Below are 23,408 nucleotides of genomic sequence, written 5' to 3' on the forward strand. Positions count from 1 at the left end.
TGTATATTTGGATTCTGCTATATGACCATGCATGTGACGTTATGGCAAAATTGTTTTGTTTATGTGGCATTTGTGATACGTCTGTTCTACTAAAGCATGAAATGTCATGCCTTCTGATATCTGATATTGTATGATTGCATGTTTCACATGCTTTCATTATGATTCAGTATATGCATACAATGTCACATTGCATGGGGTTTGGGATAATATGGAAAGAAAAAAGTTCTTGCAGTTTAATGATCTGCACTATCTGGTGGTTTATCCACATTTTTGTTCTGACAGCTTGGCTACAATATAGTGGCTTGGCCACATATATCCGACCTCGCAGTTTTAACTACAATCTTTGGTGGTATTGAGCACAACTATTTTTTTGGTGTATTGGATGAACGAGTTTCGGGGAACTCTATTTGGTGTGTAGTGGAGTTGGGTAGGAAGCTTTCTAAAAACCTGCATTATGTTTTCTGAAAAGTATTGCATTGGCATAAACATGCATTCTTAGTTTTGCTCAATTGATCAATATAAGACTTTCTATGATGTTATGATTTGTTTGTTGTGTTAGTTGTGTTCTCGGTTTGAGTTTGTTGCACACTGAGCTTTATAGCTCACCCATTTGTTTTATCTCTGACTTTTTAGGCAATCTTTGAGTTTAAGATCGGACGGCGTACAAGAGCTCGGATTGATTTTCTGGATAAGTAAATAAATCGATTTATGACTAGTTTAAATCTAATCTTTTGGTTTGTAAATTTGTTTTTGGACTTGCTTTATGGTTTCTGCTCATTTTCATTGGATTTTGGTATTTTTAGCGTAAAACTTCGATAACGTACGATTTGTCAAATTACAAATCAGTTTTCAATATTAAATTCGAAAAAAGAAATTTCTATTGTTATGAGATTTTGTGGCTTTATTGTAAAATAAGTGTTTTCGAGTATAAGATTTTCTAACAATATGTAAAAGTTTTGCCACACTTATATTATCGAAACATAAACTGAAAACAAAAGTTTTTTAATGAGATCAATTAATTTTTTTTGTAAAATAAATAATTTTGTGCGTAATTTCCAAAATAACATGTAAGTTTTGCAAAAAAAAAATATTTTTAGAACTCACAAGTTTTGAAGCTGGATTTAAATTTCTGGGTTTTTAAAAAACTAATGTAATTCCTCCAGATTCAGTCATAACGTTTAGGCCGGGTTTAGGGGTGTTACAGGTATATAGTATTAAATGATGGTAAAATTTCTTATACAAGTGTATGATTTATATAGGGTGATGTTAGAATGTTAAAAGATATATGTATATATATTGTTATGATATCAAGTGAACTAAATTAATGGTTTGTGATTATATCTTGAATTATGATTAGAACAGTACAAAACATGAGTAAAGGAATGAATTGTATTAAATGTTTTGATATGTTAAAAGAGTCTGGATGAACTTATGAATAAATACAATTAGCATGCTAATAGGGTTACTTTCGTGCTTGTACGGGATATGTGTAAATATGGAGTAACAGATTTGACAGAGATATCATAGTTTACGTTAAAATCCTGCAATTGTTGTGGACTATCGTGCTTTGTCTCTACGGAGACTTTGGTGTGGTGGAGGGATGATATTATACATGACATGTAATAGTGCCTACGGGCTTTGCACTACAGTGTACTGGTGTATTCATACGTTTTGCATCTAACTTTTGAGATTATCTTCTTCATTTGTATTATTCTATTTTAAAAAGAGATTTTCCCCTCACTATGAAAGGGTACTCCAAACTCCGTTGATTTGTATTTTATAAACTTATCTTTCATATGCATACACCAAAGTTAGGCAATGGTTGGATAATAAAACTTTTCTTGTATAATTCCTAATACTTTCTTTAGAGATACATTACAAAACGAATGAGGAATAATTATTTTTAACTAAAAAGGAAACCTTCATAACTGTTTTCTCAAAGTTTTAAGTTAAGCAGAAGGATTTGAATTCATTTGTAACGCCCTAATCCATTGGGGGTCTGTCTGGCTATTTGATACACACGATATCTTCTTGACAGGCTAAGGGGTGTTACAGTATACCATACTATAAATGTGACAAGTGATTAAATTCATAAATGAATTTAGGATAAATTCAACTTGGGTCTTGTCTGATGTATTATCAGTTTAGATAACCACATTTATGTCTCTATCTTCTGAAAGTCATCTACTCTGATACCCAAGACAATGTGTCTCCCGAATTTGACTTGATAGACAACATAATCGTCTTTCAATAGATTTGCTCAATTTCTATTAAATTATGGACTATTTAGATAATCTACTAAAATAAGTTGTCTTCTCATATTATGATTTAACCACATAATATAACTTAATATTAGTTAAATTTAGATAATTAATTAGTCAATATTTTCTTACATTTTGCTTTGCATGCAAAAACCATTGAGGAAAAATGCAAATCTTATTAATGTGTAATGGAATTTTATTTAAACTAATCTGTTCAAAAAATTATAAGTATAGAATGACGAATACACTACACTTAGGCACTAGATCCTAACAGAGGCTACGTATAAGATATACACCAACTTAGGTAGTGAGAGATTTATGATAGTGGCGGTCAACAATTCAATTTAATATACACTAATTATACACAAACTCAGGTACCTACACCTTGATGAATATCTTAGTTATGAACCTTAAATCCATTAATAAATAAAATATATTATTAAAGTTCCATTAATCGAAGATTTCTTAACCACCTCTGATATTTCTCCTTGCAATCACTTACGGTTTATTTTACCCTCTTAGTTAAAATAGATTAGATTAGGTTAGATTTAGTTACATTTCTCTTGTATGTTAAATTGGTTTTAGTTGATTTTAAGCTTAGTATATAGTTAGTTTAATTAATTAAGCCAATGTATTTACTTGGTTCGGTTACTAACTTTTTTCTAGATTCAATGATTGGAATACTTCTTCAACAAAGTTATTTTGTTGTAATTTATTACTTAGCAACGATCTCAAATACTTGCGAGTAGTTGACGAAAATGGGAACAATTTTGAGCGTTAAATTATATTTTATTTTTTTTACTATTTTCATCACTAGCTTTTGCAACACCGATCGATCTGAACTGAGTCTAGGCTAAGTTTAAGCATAATATTAACACAATTTATATTTGCTCAAGCTCGATCTAGCTCAAAATATGGACTTAAAATTTTGTCCATATCTGTCGATATTGATAGTGGCTAGAATGCGTATGAAATGTGATTTTCGATGTCATAATCCTTCACCTTCAGCTGATAGTAACTCGATCTCAAGTTGATTTTTGAAAATATTGAAGCTCCTTTTAACTGATCAAATAAGTCATTGATACGAGGTAGAGGGTCTCGATTCTTAACTGTCAACTTATTTAATTGCCGATAGTCAATACAAAGTTTCATCGAACCATCTTTCTTCTTAATGAATAGAAATGGAGCTTCTCAAGGTGATATACTACTGCGTATAAAACCACGTTTCAACAAATCATGCAACTGAACCTTCAGTTCTTTTAACTTTGTCAGCGCTATACGATAAGGGGATATGGACACCCGATTAGGTGGTAATCCCGGCAATTTCTCGATAAAACACATCATAGAATTCACAAACATTTAGAATATTACTGATTTCACTATCCTAGTCTTCGAATTTATAACATAAGCTAGAAAAGCTTCGTAACCTTGCTTCAATAATTTATCAGCTTGGTTCGACGAAATAATCCGAGTCGAACCACTCATTTTAACGCCATTAACTTCTATAATCTTACTATTCAAATCTTGAATCGATAACTTTTTCTTTCGATAATCTAAAACCACTCTATGCTCAGTTAACCAGTACATACCCAGAATTACATCAAAATCACCAATAGGCATTATAAATAAATCTATTGGAAACGTTAGGTTTTGAATTTTTAGTAGGTATCGTTCCATACTTGATTTACTAACACTGTTTGATACAACGGACTTGATATAGACATAGCTACTCTTGACATCTCAGATTTCATACTCTCAGATTTAACCAGATCAATATTAACATACGAATGAAAAGAACCAAGATCTGTCAAAGTATAAGCAGGTGTAGAGAATAATAGAAAAATACTTGCTACAACATCGGTAGCATCGCCCTTATTACGTGTCCACACAACATAAGCACGAGTCGACGCTTTGGCCTCCAATTGATGAGGAACTGTTTCGTTCCCTTTTCTTGATCCACCCCTTAAAACTGATCCACCTCTACTCGTCCCTCAACCCTTAACTGTTGAGGCAACTCTCTGTGTAGCTTCAGGTGTAACATTTTCATTCTTCGGACACTCAAGAGCAAATGTTCTAGTGATCCACATCGAAAAAAAAAACCTTTGTCAAATTTCAGCATTTTTCTCTAATGTTTCTTCCCATAATATTCATAGTTTGGCATCTCAGAAGTTCTATTCGACCCTTTTACACTTTCAACAGAATCTATAGGTTGACGATTCGCACTCTATTTGATGTCTCTGATCTTGCAACTGTCTTCCCATGATTCTGAGACCCTTTGCTTTTCTTTGGTACTGAATGTGAAATAGGAGTCCTGAAACGTTTTCTTGTAACACGAAAAGGTTCAGATTTTTTGCTTAATCCCAAGGATTGCCCTACCATTTTGGCCCGTTCAGACATATCAATGAACTCCTTAATCTTTAATGCAACCAACTGAGTCTGGATTTCATCTCACATTCCTCGAAAGAAACCCTTATAGCTTGCTTCTTTAGTAGAAACAAGTTCCACCGCATACTTTTTAAGTCACATATACTCCCGCTCATAATCTACCACAGATAAATCTTCTTGCTTTAACAAAAGAAATTCTTGTTTTCTATCTTCGAGATACAGTTCCCCGACATACTTCTTTTGAAACTTTGCCTAAAAGAACTTCCAATCTATAGCCTTTATAGGAACGTATCGTGTGGTAATTTTCCACCATGTAGGCTTCCCATTATAGTAATGATACCGCACAAATAATACTCTCTCGGGACGTGCACTCTAATTGTTGAAGAATTTAGGTTGTAGATTCCAACCATATTTAGACCATTAATGGATCAGCTCTTTTTAGTCCAGCAAATTCTATAGTACCGTATCTTTTCAATTCTTTAATAGGAGCTCGTTTGACCATTGGTGTGGCTATTACTGGAGGATTGATTCTCGCTACTCTCTGTAAGGCTTCAACAATAGTACGGATTATGTTTTTATCACTTTTCTCCTCATTAGTGCCCCTATTAGCACTCAATTGTTGAGTACAATCCGATGGAATACTCGATGCTAGCAAATCAGTCTCATCTAATCCTCATTAGGATCTTCATTTCATGAATATCTTGATCTACTACATTATTAGATTCATCTGACATCTTTTAACTATAAGACAAAAACAATTAAAATCAATATCCAATCCCGAGTCAAAATCAATTTAACTTTGTTATGTACCTCTAGAATCAATTTCAAACTTGATTTAATCCGAGAATCGGCTAAACCTGTACCTTTGATACCACTAAATGTAACACCCCTGACTCGTCTCCATCGTCAGATTTAGGTCACGGAGTATTACAATAACATTTTAATCATTTAACATTATTAACTTACAAATATAGTTTGGTTAATTAATTAAGTCATGTTTTTTTATTTGGTTTAGTTACTAACTCCTTTTTGGATTCAATCGTTGGAATACTTCCTCAACGAAGTTATTTTGTTGTAATTTATTACTTAGCAACAATCTCAAATACTTGCGAGTAGTTAACGAAAATGGGAACAATTTTGAGCTTTAAATTGTATCTTATTTTGTTATTATTTTCATGACCACCTTTTGCAACACCAATCGAGCTGAGCTGAGTTTGGGTTTGAAATATGGACTTAAAATTTTGCCCACATTTGTCGATATTCATAATGGCTAATCTGAGCCTATTTTAAGTCTGTTCATAATATTTTTAATTTCTTCAAAAATATTTATATTAATTTTAGTTTAGTATTTAATAATTGTATAGATTTTTATTTACTAAAGTTTTATATATAAGGAACTTAATTTTTTTAATATTTAGATTATATATTGTTATAGATTTAATTTTCATGTATTATAAATTATATAATATATTATTTACAAACTTAGAAAATAGGTTGAGTTGGCCAAGTCAAAACTTGGGTCTTAAATGCTTGAGCTTGAGCTCAACTTAGATTTTAAAATTTGTCTACATTTTTGTTTAAACTCAGCCAATTACTTTTATTTAGATTCTCCTAAATTACGAATAAATTTTTGAACTTGATTGAATAATCCAAGTAATTGTAATTAATAAATCTCACAAAATTATTTATAATTGGAGCATTTTAATTATATTGTTTAATTCTTATGGAGAGAACAGAGTAAATGTACAAGGATTATTTTTATTTTTCAAGTTTTACTTTTTAAAGAATTACAAGGTAAAAAATTTAAAACTCCTTTTTTTTTATTCAAGACTTGGACTCCAAGAAATGTTAACTATTAAATATTCTTTTTGGATCTTTGTTTTTGATGTTTTGCCACTGCCCTTCTCTTTCACGAATAACTCTGAATGGACTTTACTTGAGACCTACATAATTATATATGCTCTATCCACTGAATAAACAAATAATATGCTTATGTATGCTCTTGCATCAGCAGCCTATTGTACCTTTCTGAAATGATCGGACTCCACACTTGGCTGTATATATAACAGATATTGGTACGCTAGTGTTATCATTCACTTCACTTTTCCTTCTTTCTACTCATATTTCTATGGGTTTGCCTCACTTTGTGCTGTTCCCTTCCATGGCCCAAGGCCACTTGATCCCCATGGTAGATATCGGTCGATTGTTTGCGCAGCGTAACGTGATTGTTACCATAGTTACGACACCTCATAATGCAAGCAGAGTCCAGAAAACAATTGATCGAGCTGTTGAATCAGGCCTCGCTATCCGTTTAGTGCAGCTCCGGTTTCCAGGCAAAGAAGCAGGGTTACCAGACGGGGTTGAGAATATGGACATGATATCTTCGATGGAGGACTAGTTCAAATTCTTCACTGCAGCAAACAGTATGGACGAAGCAGTGCAGGAATTATATGAGAAGCTAACACCAGGCCCCATTTGTATTATTTCAGATTTTTTTCTTCATTACACCCTCAAAATTGCTACTAAGTTTCAGGTCCCAAGGATATCGTTTCATGGAATTTGCTGCTTCTGTTATCTTTGTGTGCACAATCTAAAGTCCTCCAAGATACTAGACAACATAACATCTGATTATGAATGCTTCAAGGTGCCAGGCTTGGCTGAAAAGGTCGAATTTACTAAACCCCAGTTACCGCTTAACCTTGATGAATCCTGGAAGGACATTTTTGATACAACAACAAAAGCTGACGAAGCATCATATGGGGTTGTCATAAATAGTTTCGAAGAGCTGGAATCACCATACGTCAAAGAGTACAGGAAGATAACAAAAGCTTGGTGCATTGGTCCAGTTTCTCTGAGCCACAAAAATGAGTTGGATAAGGCTGAAAGAGGTAAGAAGGCTTCAATCAATGAGCAGCAGTGTTTGAAGTGGCTTGATTCTCAGGAACCCAACTCTGTAATTTATGCTTGCCTTGGGAGCATGAGCACTATGAAATCTCCCGAACTGATAGGGTTGGGTTTGGGCCTGGAGGCCTCGAACAAGCCATTCATTTGGATCTTAAGAGGAAATAATGACGCATCGAACCAGGTGACGAAGTGGATTGAGGAGGATGGATTTGAGGAAAGAATAAAAGGAAGAGGATTTGTAGTTGTGGGATGGGCTCCCCAAGTACTCATTTTATCACATCCTGCAATAGGAGGGTTCCTAACTCACTGTGGATGGAATTCAACAATCGAAGGCATTTCTGCTGGCGTTCCATTATTAACATTGCCACTTTTTGCAGACCAGTTTACCAATGAGAGACTTGTAGTACAAATACTAAAAACCGGAGTGAGCGTTGGGGCCGATGAACCTACGGCCTGGGGAGAGGAAAAATCTGGGTTCAAGTTGACGAAATATTAGGAATAACAGTTAGTTATAGTTAGCTGTTAGTATCTGTTAGTAACGGTTGTTAACTAAAACTCTCAGTTTGTATTATATATACTGGTTATCAGTTTGCAAAGATATATACAGAAGTTATTTTCAAGTCAGTTTTATCTTTGTTGTTTTCTTTAACACGAATGAACATGTTAAAAACGCAATAGACCAAATGATGAATGAAGGAAATGAAGGAATAGACAGAAGAAAACGAGCTAAAGAGTTTGGAGAGAAGGCAAATAAAGCTGTTGAAGTAGGTGGATCTTCTTATCTTAATATGACATTATTAATCCAAGATATCATCCAACAATCTTCAAAGATGGGTGTGGATATGATTCCAACCTCCCATAGCGAGGAGAACTAAGGAGATATAATAATAGCGAGGCTTTATCTAATAAGAAAATCGAGATAAAGTCAAAAAGTGATTTAATCGGTTGATGTAGTTTTGTTTTGTTTTTTTGTTTTTTTTCCATTCATTAATTTGTATCGTATCATCATCATTATATGTCTTCTATAAAACCATTACAGTTTTTCAATTACCATTACTTAACAGCATTGATTTACTTTTTCCATTTTTTTCCTTCTTTTCTCACTCGATGGTCGACTCTCAATCGTTGAACTCCTCATGATCCCAAACACTAAATGTTAGGCATATTCATAGTGCCATAATTTCCAACTGCATGTACTTTGGAAATGTGAAGATCATCTACTCTATAGTGCCATAGTTGCCACCATTTCCCTTGAGGTTCTTTTGTTAGAACTATAGAACATTAATATAAACATAATAAACCATGATTTGTCATGTCAGATTGTAAATAATAAAAACGAGATAACAAAAGTATAATTGAATCCATCGATATGTTGATATCTTTGAATCTTGTGGTTTCAATCTTCCAAACTAACATACAAGAAGGTAACTCCTCTTTTCTAAATATGGAATGTCAGAAAAGTTATGTATGTGTAATTTGGAGACATGACACTAATATAGAATTTTTGCACATTCACCTTAATTTCTAAATAGTCCACCATTAATTTGAATTTTTTTACTAGAGTATACATATTTGACCAATACTTCATTTCATTTAATAACTGAATCCCAATAAGCCTTAACTGTAACAACTCGATTTTCAGTGGTATCGTAAAAGGCGATTTCGAAATCTCATTTTCGTAAATCGGGTTCATAAATTTTAAATATGAATATTGACAAAGTTGGTATAAAAGAATATTAATGTTTTGACCTTCAATTTTGTCTATTAATGGCTTAATTAGGGTACATGAAGTAAATTGTAAAAGTCTTATCACTATAAGTTTTTAATTGGCCAAAAACTTAGGGACTTAAATTGCAATTAGTCAATGTTCCGAAGTGGTAAATAAATAATTTTATAATATGTAGTAGTGGATAGTGATGTAAAATTCCACTAATTTTGATTAATGATGATTAACTTTAATTAATTAAGTCTTAATTAAGTTAAATAAGTCATTAAATATTTAATTAAAGTATATAAGGCAAAATTGAGTGGGACTTTTCGATATTCTTCATTTTACCTAACCTGTGATGCTTTTAAAAGCTAAGAAAAACCATTTTTCAAGCTCAAGCTATTTTGTCCCTAATTGATCAAGAATTGGATCAAATCAGAGATAAAGGAGGAAAAACCAAAATTTTCAATTAGTCCCTGAATATTCAACTTGTTTGTTGTTTAGATCAGACAAGTTCATGTGATATTATTTATATAGGTTGTTGTGTATTTGATTTGTAATTATATATGTGCTTGGTTGTGAATTAATTCAAAATGTAAGATTTGGACTAAATTGAAAAGTGGTGATTATATGTGAAATTGATACCTATATGAACTTAGTAAAGGTTAGGATACGATTGACATGAAAATAGGGTTTTATGTTTGCTTGTATGGGATTAATTACAAATGTTACTGAGGTCCAACATTTGTTGCGGATACTCAAATACATATGACACAGGTTTAGCTAAGACGAGTAACCTGATGTCGTTTTAAAGGTTCAGCCTGAATGAGTAACCTAACACAAATATATTCAATTGATACAAGCAACTGGTGTGATATAGATACCTATGTATCTGAGTTTGTTTACTAGGGTTCATCGAGCGAAATACTTTATATGAAATGAGAATTGGAAATGAGATGAAATGAATTTGAAGTTTAAATGAATGAATATTGAATGAATTAAGTATAATGCCTTTCATCATGTATGTGAATATATTACTCTTGAATTGAATGAGTTGAATGAGTTTTTGAGATTGGTTATCCAAAATGACATGAATTTACTTGTCACATAATTGAAACATCATAGGTTGTTCGATTATAAGTTAAAGTTGTAACACCAATTGATGAACCCGAGCTACAATGTGTTACATTTGTTGCTGGAGCAACTACAATCAATTCACATTTAAAATATACTAATTATATGATAAAATCAAACAATAATACATGCCTTAAACATATCAAAGTAAATCTAGGTTTTATTTATCTATGAAAATAATAATATAGAACAAATCAACCAACTATTAGGGTCATATAAACATTTCAATTAAGGCACCATCACATATCTCACACACTTTTCAATCTATGGAATTATAATTTACATCTACTTTTATACATATGCATATCAATCATATATATATATATATATATATATATATTACTACTAGAATATAAAATACAACATTTGATTATATCATCATTCAAGCTGTCACAAAACCCAACCTATTAGGTACATTCCAAATATAAATAAAGTTGGAAACAACAAACATTGCTGAGACCAGGATTGTGGATTGGATGCTGAGGTTGATGCTTGAAATGTCTTGAATTAAATCTAACTGGTGCACGAAGAAAACAAATTGTACGTTGAGTAAAGCACCCTATGGTATTTCTAAAATTTTATGTAATATTAGCATTAACAATTCTACCCTAAGTAAACATGTATATCTATATGCACATATCTACAATATAATTATAATAATAAAATTAAAACTTATCAATATCAAAACATGCCCTTATCGGTCCTATTTCCAATTTAACATTTCTCATATTACCTAATTCATTTGTTTCAATTAAATAACAATTATTTTCGTCTAAGTAGACTAGTAATTTTTGAAAAGATTGGTTAATAAAACAAATTTATTGATTACAATTAATATACTTTGTATTATTTTCCTCAAATGATTTTACATGCAAAGAAAAATTGAAGTAAATGTTGCTCAATGGTTGTCTAATGTTTAACTAATACTAAGTGATATTACGTTGCCAGATCGTAATGTGAAAAGACAACTTTATTAGTAGACAAACCTAAACATTTCCTTAGTCTAATCAGAAATGAGCAAACTGATTCAAAGACTAATATGTCATCTATCAACTCCAATTAGGGAGATGCATTGTCTTGGGCATCTGAGTGGATGACTCCTAGAAGATAGAGACATAGATATGGTTGATTGGACTGGAAGTACATCGGATAGGACCCAAGAAGAATAGATCTTAAATTTTTTATGGACTTATTCATTTGTGACGTTCATAATGTGGCATTCCTAAATCCTTACTAGATGGCAAACTATGTATATATAACTCGTACACTTTGATGTAAGTAAAATCCTGAGTTCGAATAGATAAGGAACCAAAAGCTGCTGCATTAGGTAAATAACTTCTGTAGTACGTAATGTCGTTCACAACACTGAAATTCATAGCTCGAGACATGGGTAAATGATATCCTCTCATTTACATTACATGGTTGATGAAAAGTACACATTGCCACCACGAGTCATTCGTCTTTGTGATGAATGACTTGATTGCTATTTGATAGTGATTACCTTTTCATGAAGGAAGATGTAATGGTTACCATGAGATAAAATAGGATCATACTGGGAAAGCGATAATTATTAATCATCTGAGCCTTAATTACATATTTCCAATTGGTCCCTCCGCTAGCTCGTTGAAACTAAAAATGAATTGTGTGTTAAATCGAAAATGAATAGAATGAATAGAAATAGAGAAATAGAAAACATTCATAAATTATTATGGTTTTCTCTGAAATAGAAAAATGGAATCATTTGGAAATGACTGTGGTTTTCTCAAAATGGAACTGGAAATACTAATGAAAATGAGAAATGATTCATTTGTAAATATAAATGGATTACTTAGAAATTATTAGAAGAATAACTTTATGTTTTTGAGGAGTTTAAAGCCCAAAAATGAAAATAAATCTTTCAATCATAGTGAACAAGTTGAATTGTGAAATATTGAATATTTTCTTGGAAATTTTTCCAATGGTAAAATCACCCGTTCCTAGTTTGACTAAGAAGTTGTTTTTCTATTTGAAAAAAATCTTTACAATTCAACACAGGGCTGTATCTTCTCTCCCTATAAATAGATGACATTGGTAGAGCTATTTTTTACATATCTTGAAGAGATTGTTACTCTGTCAAAAAATAGAGAGAATTTATTCTCAAATATTAAATATATTTTTCCAAAATAGCAATTCTACCAATTTCTATTAAAGCGGATAGAATTTTTGTTTTTCACCCAGAAGGAAAAAGAAAGTTTTTCTGGTTTTGTGTTTTTATTTAATTGGTTGAGCCCACACTCGAAGCAGTCTGTGGTATGAGAATAGCAGAGAAGACCATTTGGCTGAAAGCCAGAAAATATCAAGGATCCGCAAGAAATATCACAAACCAGGTCAGTTTTCAAAATTTTAATTTTTTGGTGTGCAAGAAAACCATTTTCAAACTAGATTTTTTTCCAGCACTTACTACTATATCCATTCTTTCTTCAAATAAACATAAGCCTTTCAGTATAAAAACGTGATATACGAACTTTCTCGGGACTTATGGGCCTATGTACGCTCAAGATTAACCTGAGATAGAAAAAGGACAAATTTGCAACACTTTCAAAATTTTAGAAAAGGTATCAATACCAAATTTAGCTTTGATGTTTAGAAAACTCTTCATTAAATCACAAGTATTAATACTTGTCATATTATACTGATACCTATTTTACAAAGTATCAATATCTATACTAGTATCGATACTATTTTAAGATTCTATTTTGGTAAAAAATAAAACAATGACCCTACGTATTGATACTTTAATCCGATACCGATACCATTTTTAAGTTCAATGTTTGAAAAAATTATGAAAAAATCACTAAGTTCCGATACCCTCTTCAAGGTATCGATACCATTTGGAAAAAAAATTTAGAATTTGCATTTGATACCTATTTCATTTCAACCCAACTTCAACCTATACCAAAACATGCTCAAATATGCACAAATGAACATTCCTTCCTCTCAACCATTTCCAATACCATATCCATACTAACATATATGTCCCAAGGCATATCCAATACATACACTAACCGTATATCATCATCAATACTATCCATTAGTGCAAATCATTTAGTTTACACATTCTTAACTAGTTTTCTCTAAATCTTTAACATTCAACCTTTCATAGCATAGCAAGAATATATGCAAAAGATTAAAAGAATTAGCATGAACACGTTACCATTGTACATGTCATACCATGATCAAGTTATGGCAATTTAGATTGAATATACACATATACTTAACTAGCATTTATAAACCTTAAGTAATTAACACCAAAGATTCAACCTATTATTAGTTTATACCAATATTATTCGATCAGTCATAATCAAATATCAATTCATCATATTCAATTTATTAGTCAATTTATCATCTCTTTACGATTTAGTCCATATCAAACCTTTTGTACCAGATTGTAAATAATTCAAATTATAATCACACAAAAACAAATTCATAATTCAAGAATATATTGAAAAATATATATAACATACCATATAAACTTACGGTTAAATCAACAAACAAATTGAAACTTTAAGGATGATTTAACAATTTTGTCTTTTCCGATTATTTTTTGTTTAGTCTAATTTCCGATCTATACAATTATTTCATTCAATTTATTAGTTTCAAACATCCTATATCATCATATTATGTGCATGTATCAGTTCAGCTTCATTATTTAAATGCCCTAAATTTTTATATTTTATTCAATTTAGTCCCTAAAATCAAATTTGTCATAACTTTCAAATTTGAGTTTTGATTTCAAAATTGATCTCATCATCCTTCTACAGCTCTCTAATATCTATAATTACAGAAATTTAGCATCACTTTTGAAATATTTACACTTTAGTCCCCATGTTCAAAACTAGCAAAATTCATTTTAAAAATTAGTCTTTTTTTCATATTTAAGCTTACAATCTAACCATTTAACACCAATATTATTAAGCATTCATCAATAGAAACTTTTGAAAACTTTAAAAATTTAGAAAGTTAACATATGGGTTAACTAAACCGAGCTTTAACGATCTCAAAAATATAAAATTTATGAAAAATGGGCTTCAATTCACTTAGCATGCAAGGATCGAAAGTTTTTGAAGCAATAACCCTATTCTTCTCCTTAGTATTGTGAGGTTCAAGATGATAATGAAGGAAATATGCTTTTGTTTATTTTATTTTATCTATTATACAAATAATAATAGTATAAATAAAAATTTAATATTATTTTTAACTAAACATTCATACCAACCATCCACCATAGTCTAAAATGGTGTATTTTCCACTTTAGGCCTTGGTTTAATTACTAAATGAGCCCCTAAGCCTTTGGCCAAATTATAAATCTATGATTGCGAACTTTTACAATTTAGTCTTTATACATTAATTAATTATTAATTTGATAAAATTAAAGAACCAAACTTTAATATAGTTTTATACTAACCTTGTAAATATTAAATAATATTTATAGACTTGAACATCAAAAATGGGATTCTGAAATTGCATTTTTTGATACCACAGACATTCGGATCAATACAATTTAATTAATTTTAATCTATTTAATCAATCCACTATTAACATAACCAGCCACTAACATCCACCTTGAAATTTTCTAATTTTTATTTTAAACCTTAATCCATTTTCTACTTAAAAATCTATAGCGATTTGACTTTACAGTTTAGTCCCTGAACCTTAATTAATCACTAATTTAGCTAAGTTACCTATCCAAAATTCAATTCATCCATATAATAAGTCTATGATTTTCTTAATTTAATAATTACATACTCGATTTATGAAAATGGGGTCCTAAACCTAAAACTTTTGGCACCATTAGAAATCGGGTAGTTAAAAAAGCTCACATTGTTGTTGTTTTGAAATTGTCATGTTTAGCCAAACTATGCTAGTGTATGGTAGCTTAAGGTATTTAATTGAAAGATAAGGTAAGTTTTGTTTAATGCTTATGACCTTACGAAGCATATTTTATGTTTACCTAGTTTGTTTTCCCTTTTTTTCCTTCTAGATTGTCACCTTGCGGAATACGTTAAGCCGGATCGTCTCGAAGCTCGCATTATCCTCAATTTAGTAGCTATTTGGTCAATTTGAATCAATGATTGTGGCATGTATATAAGTTTTTTTAGTATATACCTTAATGTATAAGATGTCTTGATGAGTTTAGTAACTTGTGATGACTTGGTATTTTGATTCATATATGGAGTTGAAACTATGTGTATTTCACGCTTAATGAAGTGATGATCTACAGCTAAGTTGTGTGACATATAAAATGAAATATCTTAAAAAAGAAATGGTAATTTGGATGGTAGATGAATGAAGTAATTATGTATTTGAAAATTGATACTTGAAGTGTGCTAGTATAAGGTGACTTAATCTTGGTTAATGATATTCATGCCTAATATTTATAAATCATAGATGTGCACAAGGTGCATAGACGTTTGTAATTGAATTCAAATGGCATGTTTCAATTTCGTATAGCATACTTAAGGATAGGTGATTGTATGATTTGGTTGGTATGCCCTAATGTCATTGAAATGTTTAGGTTTAATTAATGTATAAGTGGTGAATGTCTTGATTAGAAATTAAATATGGATGCTAAGCTTTTTTGGTATGTTTTGATTCAAATGAATCTAACATTTGGTGAATAAATTGATAGGTTTGGTTGGAAACTTTGAATTAGGTACCAAATGGTTCATTTTTATCAAAAACAGAATCCACGTCCTAACGACTAACCTACCTTGTCACAACTTTGATCAATAGTGAGTCACAGCGCAACAACAAGTAGCCTAAAGTCATGGCCTGACATTCTATTTGGAAATGTCATGACATGGAAAGGGTGACATCACGACGTCAGCCTTGAACTTTTAAAACTTTGCAATGTGGTTGTATTTTGTGCTAGAATTGATAAAAGAGCTTTCCTAAACTTGGTTGAGACTTGAAATTGAATTTTTAACAATATTTTGAATGTGGTTAGCTCTTGATTATATGATGCCTAATTAACTATAGAGCAGTAAAAAAATGTAGCATTTGTAGCTCAAATCCAACGATTGGGTTGGGCGAGGGGTGTTACATTAACCATTTTCATCATTTTTAATTTGGGTTAAACTTTTATGATGATAAACAATAACATGTAATTATTCTTACTATAAATGTTATGTCCATATTATCTAACAATCTCCCACTTGAACAACATATATATTAATTACCTAATTACATGTCATTATATAAAATTATGAGTCCAACACTTTACTATCATATCCAAAAGTTATTTCAAACAATCTTGTTCGTTAATTATGTTAACATAGAACCAAGACAACTTTCATTACATACATCGTAACTAAATTTATCCCTGTGTTGGATCTAGTGCCCTAAGTGTAGTATTTTCGTCAATGTACACTTGTAATTATTTTCGAATAGATTGGTAAATAAAATTATTCATGAATTACATTAATACCTTTTATAATTTCATCATTTGGTTCTTGCATGCAAAGAAAAATATAAGCAAATGTTGCTCACTTGTTGTCTAATGTTTAACTAATATTAAGCGGTATTATGTGTTCAGATCACAATACAGAAAGGCAATTTATATTAGTAGACGAATCTAAACATGTCCTTAGTCCAATAAAAAATGAACAAACTGATTGAAAGACTAATATGTCATCTATCAAGCCTAATTGGGGAGATGCTTTGTCTTAAGCATCAGAGCAGATAACTCTCAAAAGATAGAGACATAGATGGGACAAGCTGGATTGACAGTACATTGAACTGGACCCAAGAAGAATAGATTTTGAATTCGTTTATGCATTTATTTAGTTGTGATATTCATAGTGTGTCACACCTAAATCCTGAGTGGATGATAGGCTATGTATGTGTGACTCATACACTTTGATGTAAGTAAAAGCTTAAGTTCGAATAGATAAGGATTTGAAAGCTGATACATTGGGTATACGACTTTTGTCGTATGTAACGTCATTCAAAACAGTGGAATTCATAGCCTAAGACATGCATAAATGATATCTTTTCATTGGCGTTCCATGGTTGATGAAAAGTAAGTGGCGCCATAAGTCGTTCATCTTTGTGATGAATGACTTACCTACTATTTAATAGTAATTGACATTTCATGAAGGAAGATTTAATCGTTACCATGAGATAAAATAGGATCATATTAGGAGAACGGATATTATCCCAAAGAGATTAAGGATATTCTATGAGAGTACCACACTTAGACAAGGTTATTGAACGAACATTAATCGAGTTGCTTTTATAATGGTATGTCGTTGGGGAGAGCTCAGTCACGATATTATAATGGAATGACTTCGTGACTAAATGAGTTTATAATTAATAGGCGGAAAGTTGGAACTTAATGATAAATCATTTGAACATCAATTGCATATGTTCAATCGGTCCCTCCGCTAGCTCATTGAAACTGGAAATGAATTGCATCTTAAATCAAATTAACAAAATGAATAGAAATGGTGAAAATGGAGAAATAGGAAAAATTTGGAAATGATTATGGTTTTCTCCAAAATCAACAAGGGATATAAATTTATAAATTTTCACAAGTACATCCTCAATAATACCCCTAGGAGATCTAATTGATATAACCGTTAATTGAATACTCATCCTAGTGGGTTTGGGTTCCCAAGACCAAGTTGTTTGAACATCTTATAAGGCATGACATTTATCCTAGCCCCTAAATTAGTTAAAGCATTTTCAACATTTAAACTACCAATGAGATAAGGAATAGTAAAACTCATTGGATCTTTAAGTTTGTTGGGTAGTTTGTTTTGGAGAATGGCTGACCAAACTACATTGAGCTCCACAATCAACGAGTCGTCTAACTTCCTTTTATTTTTCAACGACTCCTTTAATTTTTTTACGTAATTTAGCATCTACAAAGGGAATTAACAAATGGTAAGTTAATGTGCAATTTTTTTAAGATCTTAAGAAATTTACCATATTGTTCATTTGTGAGGTCTCTCTTCAATGCTACTAGGTTTGGAATTCTTTGTATTCTTTAACTACTGGATTTTGCTCTTTCTTGCCTTCCTTAACCTCATCATTTTTCCTAGCAGCATCTAGCTTCAGTTTCTGTTCAGGCTTGACTAACCCTTCCATGCTTCAAACAATGATTGCATGTGTAACAACCCAAACCCGGCCTAGATGTCATGGTCGAATCTGACAATGTCACAAGGTAGTGTGTTAGAAAATCGTAGCTTTGTTTAAAACATTTTTCGTTTAGAATTACTCAATATCTTTTATTAATTCTAAAATCGTGATTCTTATTCAGTCATTAGTTCTCAAAACATTATGCGTTGCGGAAGCTTTTTAAAACAATTTGTGTCCTTGTGGGTATTTGCTAAAACACATGCATTTATTTTAAAACCCGTATTTGTCCTACCTCTAGCAGATATTAAACATAAAACAATATAAGTCCAAATTTTAAGCAAAAATTCATAGAGGCCTTTATTACAGTAAAATACCCCAAATAAAACTTTATTAAGTACGAGACAGTGTAAAAAGGGGTTGTGTGGCCACTGCGAAGTCTTTTGCAGCTCTGATCCGTCTAAGTCCAGGGGTCACCTGTATAGATAAAATAGAAGGGTGAGTTTACGAAAACTTAGTGTGTAATCCCCCTATAAATAAGCAGACAGAAAGCAATCATAGTTTGGGCCTAAGCCCATTTCAGTAACAGTTTCAATTTTAGTTAAGGTCTTAGCCCATTACAATATAGTAGAAGTCATGCGTTTGGACATTGGCCCATTACAGTATCCATATTCAGTACAGTAACAGATATACAATATCAAATCCTACCCAGCCAGCCTCTACACTCCAACTCCGTCCAGCCCTACACTCCATGTGGGGATATAATCAACCCATCCAGCCTTACACTCTAAAAAGTATCGAATGCGGCACTAGACAGTGGTTTGTAGCTGAACTGCCAGTAAATTAGGCTCGAGGCCTTCCAATGCACTTCCTCCGAACAATATAAACCCCCATCCTAATGCAATACAATATACATATATGACATGCTAAAACATAATATCATGCAGAAAATCACGGCATACAGTATCAAACCATTGGAACATCGTCATGCTTACTAACATGCATAATCGTATCAGTCACACAGACATTTCAGTCAATTAGGGGTCTTGGTAAGCTTACCGACCCTATAATAGGTCCACAGCCGACTCGGGCAACCCGTGCAACCTTAGCCAACAAATAGTAAAAATGAGCCTACAAGCCCATGACATTTGCTAATGTGGGCCCACACTGCCCTAAAAGGGCCTTGGCCATGTGGATCACACAACCTGGCTCGATAATCCCACACACCCATGTGGTTTACCCATGTGGGCCCATACGCTTGTGTGGCCCACATGGCCCAATTTGGTCCGGCCTATGTATTGCTCACGACGAGCCTCGTCGATCACACGCCCGTGTTTAGTCACATGGCCTACCACACAGGCGACCATACGCCCGTGTGGCATCGACAGTCCCACTTTTCGGCTTTTCACCGATTTTTAATTTTCAATGTTGTGTTTAAACACCTGTTATTTTTTCACGGCAAAACACTTTCGAGCTCAGTAGTTCCTAAAATTGATCATTCACTTTAATCTTTAGTTTCAACTCATTAAAGCACAACAACACCAAATCGAATATACTTCCATTTCAAACGCACAATACCTACATTAAAACTCCAAATGAATATACTAACAGTCCATAGAAGAGGGACCTCAATCAAAACAATTCCTTGCTGTCAAGACAATAGCAACATCCAATCAACATTTAAATTAGGCACAAAACAAGGTGTCGAAGTTTTACTTACCAGAATAGCGACGAGAACCAAACCACGAGAACAATCAACGATAGAAAAATGGAATGACAGAGTGAAGGGGACAAGAATCAGCAATATGAAGGGGGACGAAAAGAAAAAGAATCGGCCTAAGGATCAACAATTCGGTAGCAAGCAACAGGAACAGAAAGGAGGTGACCGCAAGAAAAAGAAGAAAAAAGATAGGTAGGGAAGTGTGCAAAACTGAAAAATAGAAAAATAAATAAAAAAAAGTAGCAGAAATTCACTACTAATATTCGGCAAAGGAAGGAGAACAGTTGATAGAAAATTGAGAGGAAACAAAAGCTAAAGCCGAATTGTAGGAAAAGAATCAATTTCGGCACCACTACTGATCACCTACCTTGATCCACTCCTCAAGACTCTCTTACAATCCCTCCACAAACCATCCACTTCCCACCACACCTTAAATTCCTTATTTTCCTCCACCAATCCCACAACTATCGAAATCTCCCTCATTATCCTCCAAAAAATCGGCCACAACCTCTCCACACTTCTCAAATACTCAGAATTTTAGTCAAACTACAACATCCACACGACACAAACAGTGAAAATAAATCCCTTAATCGCATAGAGATTTGAACACAAGACCTTTAGCATATTTACACTCCACGGAACCACTAGACCAGCAGACCCATTCTGACATATTTTACCAACATTTATTTTTAAGTCTACTGATCAGAAATAGGGGTTTATTCATTTAAAAACAAAAAATTACCCAAGCTAAGGCTTGAACTTGAGACCTCTCAAACATTTCCCAGAACACTTAACCACCGAAGCAGACATACAATTGTGTCACAAACATAAAAAAATTATATAAGAGATTTTGGGGCGTTACAGCATGGATTTGCTCCATTGGGTTAGTTTCAGTGTTGCTTTGCAAGCTACCTTGTGGTTTTTCTGAAACAAGTTTGGCAAGTTGTCCAATTTAATTTTCAAATCCTTGAATCAATGCTTGCAGATTTTTCAAAGTTGTCTTAGTGTTTTGAAAATGAGTTTCTGACATCGAAATAAAATTTTCCAACATCACTTTAAGGTTCAGTTTCTTCTGTTGCTGATAATGTATTTGAAAACACAGAGGGGGTTGTGACCTTTGATTTCCTTGACCATCTCAAAAGAAATTTAGATGGTTCCTCCAACCTACATTATAGTTATTACTATAAAAATTATTTTGAGATTTAGAATTTTTACCTATAAAATTGACTTCATCATGCTCCATGCTAGAACCAAAAGGTACACATTCTGAATTGACCATCCCCTCTCTATTCACATCATATTGCACTATCGAATTCACCTGTTTAGAAAAAGTCAAACTGTCAATTTTTTTACCAAGAGCTTCAACTTGACTTGTTAACATAGAAACTGCATCAATATTAAAAACACCTACTGCTTTAATTGGTTTCGTTCTCATGACTTGCCACTGATACTTATTCAGTGTCATCTCCTCAATAAACTCATAAGTTTTCTCAGGTGTTTTATAATTCAATGTTCCACCAGCTGCTGCATCAATTAACTACCTAGTTGAGGGTTTCAAACCATTGTAGAAGGTTTGAACTTGTAACCACAAAGGTAATCCATGATGAGGACATCTTCTCAAAAGAACTTTTAATCTCTCCCATGCATCATATAATGTCTCCAAATCCATTTGAGAAAAAGAAGAGATATCATTCTTCAACTTAGTTGTTTTAGCCGGTGAAAAGTATTTCAACAGAAACTTCTCGGTCATTTGAGCCCATATAGGGATAGAACCTCATTGCAATCAATTTAATCATTGTTTTGCCTTGCTCCTAAAAGAGAATGGAAACAACTGTAAGCGTATGGCATTATCAGTGGCATCATCAATGGCTTCATTAATCTTGAAAGTGTCACAAATCTCTAGAAAGTTAGCCAAATGAGTATTCGAATCTTCATCTTGCAAACCATTAAATTGAATATGTAACAACCCGATTTTTAGTGGTGTCGAAAATAGTAGTTTTGAGACCATAATTCTTATGAAATACTTTGTAAATATTTTTTTAATTAATATATTTACAAGGTCTATAAAATCATATTAAATTTTGGTTCAGAAATTTTATCGTTTAGATAGTTTAATAGGTAAATAGGACTAAAATGTAAAAAGCGCAAAGGTTGAGTAGTTAAATTAAAGGAACTAAATGGACAATTTAACCCATGGGAAATTAGTCAGTGGTATTTGATGAGGTTATGCTTAATTAAGTGGTTTAATTAGGCTTAGTGCATAATTTATTAAATCTTAATTAAGAAAGTTGAAATATTTACAAAAATGACATAATATGTATAACAAATTAAACATAAATTAAAGAGAAAAAATATTCATTTTCTTCTCATCTTCTCTATGGAAATAGAAAGAAAAATTTAAGGTTTCCATTATTTGATTTGAAGCTTTATTGATGCCCGTTTTTAGTAATTTTTATGTTTTTGAGCTCGTATTAGCTTAATCTAGCAAGCCCGAGGATTAATTTGTAAAACTTTCAAACGATGTGGATTGTGCCATTGTTCAGTTGAGTTGTTTCCTTGAAGCTTTTGAAATATTTCTAAGTTTTGTTGTTAGATTAGACTATTTTGTAAAGTAGTTTTGATGATTTTAATGTTTAAGGACTAGGTTGCTAAAATGATGAAATTGTTTGTACTTGAAAATGAAATAAATGAAAGTAGGAGCTGGTATGAGGCTATAGAAGAATCGGCTAGTGTAACACCCCTTAACCCTAAACCGTTACCGAAACAGGGTTATGGAGCATTACTAGACATATCAGATCAAATAGTCAGAAATCTCAAACATTATAAGATTATTTAACATTCACATCACAATTTAATATTATTATCCCTTATCTAATATCCACTTAAATAACAACTTAAACATATTATTCATTAATCACAATATAACATACATATATTTTAACATAAAGTAACCAATGTCATCATTAATTTTGTTACAATTATTTTGTAAAATGACATACATAACATCCTAGGTACATGCCATTACCAAAAGAAATGTTCACCACCACAATTAGTTCGGAATCGGCTTTGGATGCTGATTCAATGATCTGACTTTAACTTAACCTGCGCACGGAAACAACCGTACGTTGAGTATGGGTATACTCAGTGGTATTACCATAATTCAAATTTTATAACATTA

General features: G+C 32.2%; 1 non-coding gene and 1 pseudogene across 1 annotated transcript; both read left to right on the forward strand.

Moving 5' to 3' along the window:
* Positions 1–6,730: 6,730 nt before the first annotated feature.
* On the forward strand, positions 6,731–8,600 carry LOC105782721 (UDP-glycosyltransferase 73C25-like; annotated as a pseudogene).
* Positions 8,601–21,825: 13,225 nt separating this feature from the next.
* Positions 21,826–21,932, forward strand: LOC128032805 (small nucleolar RNA R71). Its single transcript, XR_008189142.1, has one exon. It is a non-coding gene; the product is annotated as a small nucleolar RNA R71 (small nucleolar RNA).
* Positions 21,933–23,408: the final 1,476 nt, after the last annotated feature.

This window comes from Gossypium raimondii, chromosome 1 (assembly GCF_025698545.1).
Source record: "Gossypium raimondii isolate GPD5lz chromosome 1, ASM2569854v1, whole genome shotgun sequence".
Lineage (NCBI taxonomy): Eukaryota > Viridiplantae > Streptophyta > Magnoliopsida > Malvales > Malvaceae > Gossypium > Gossypium raimondii.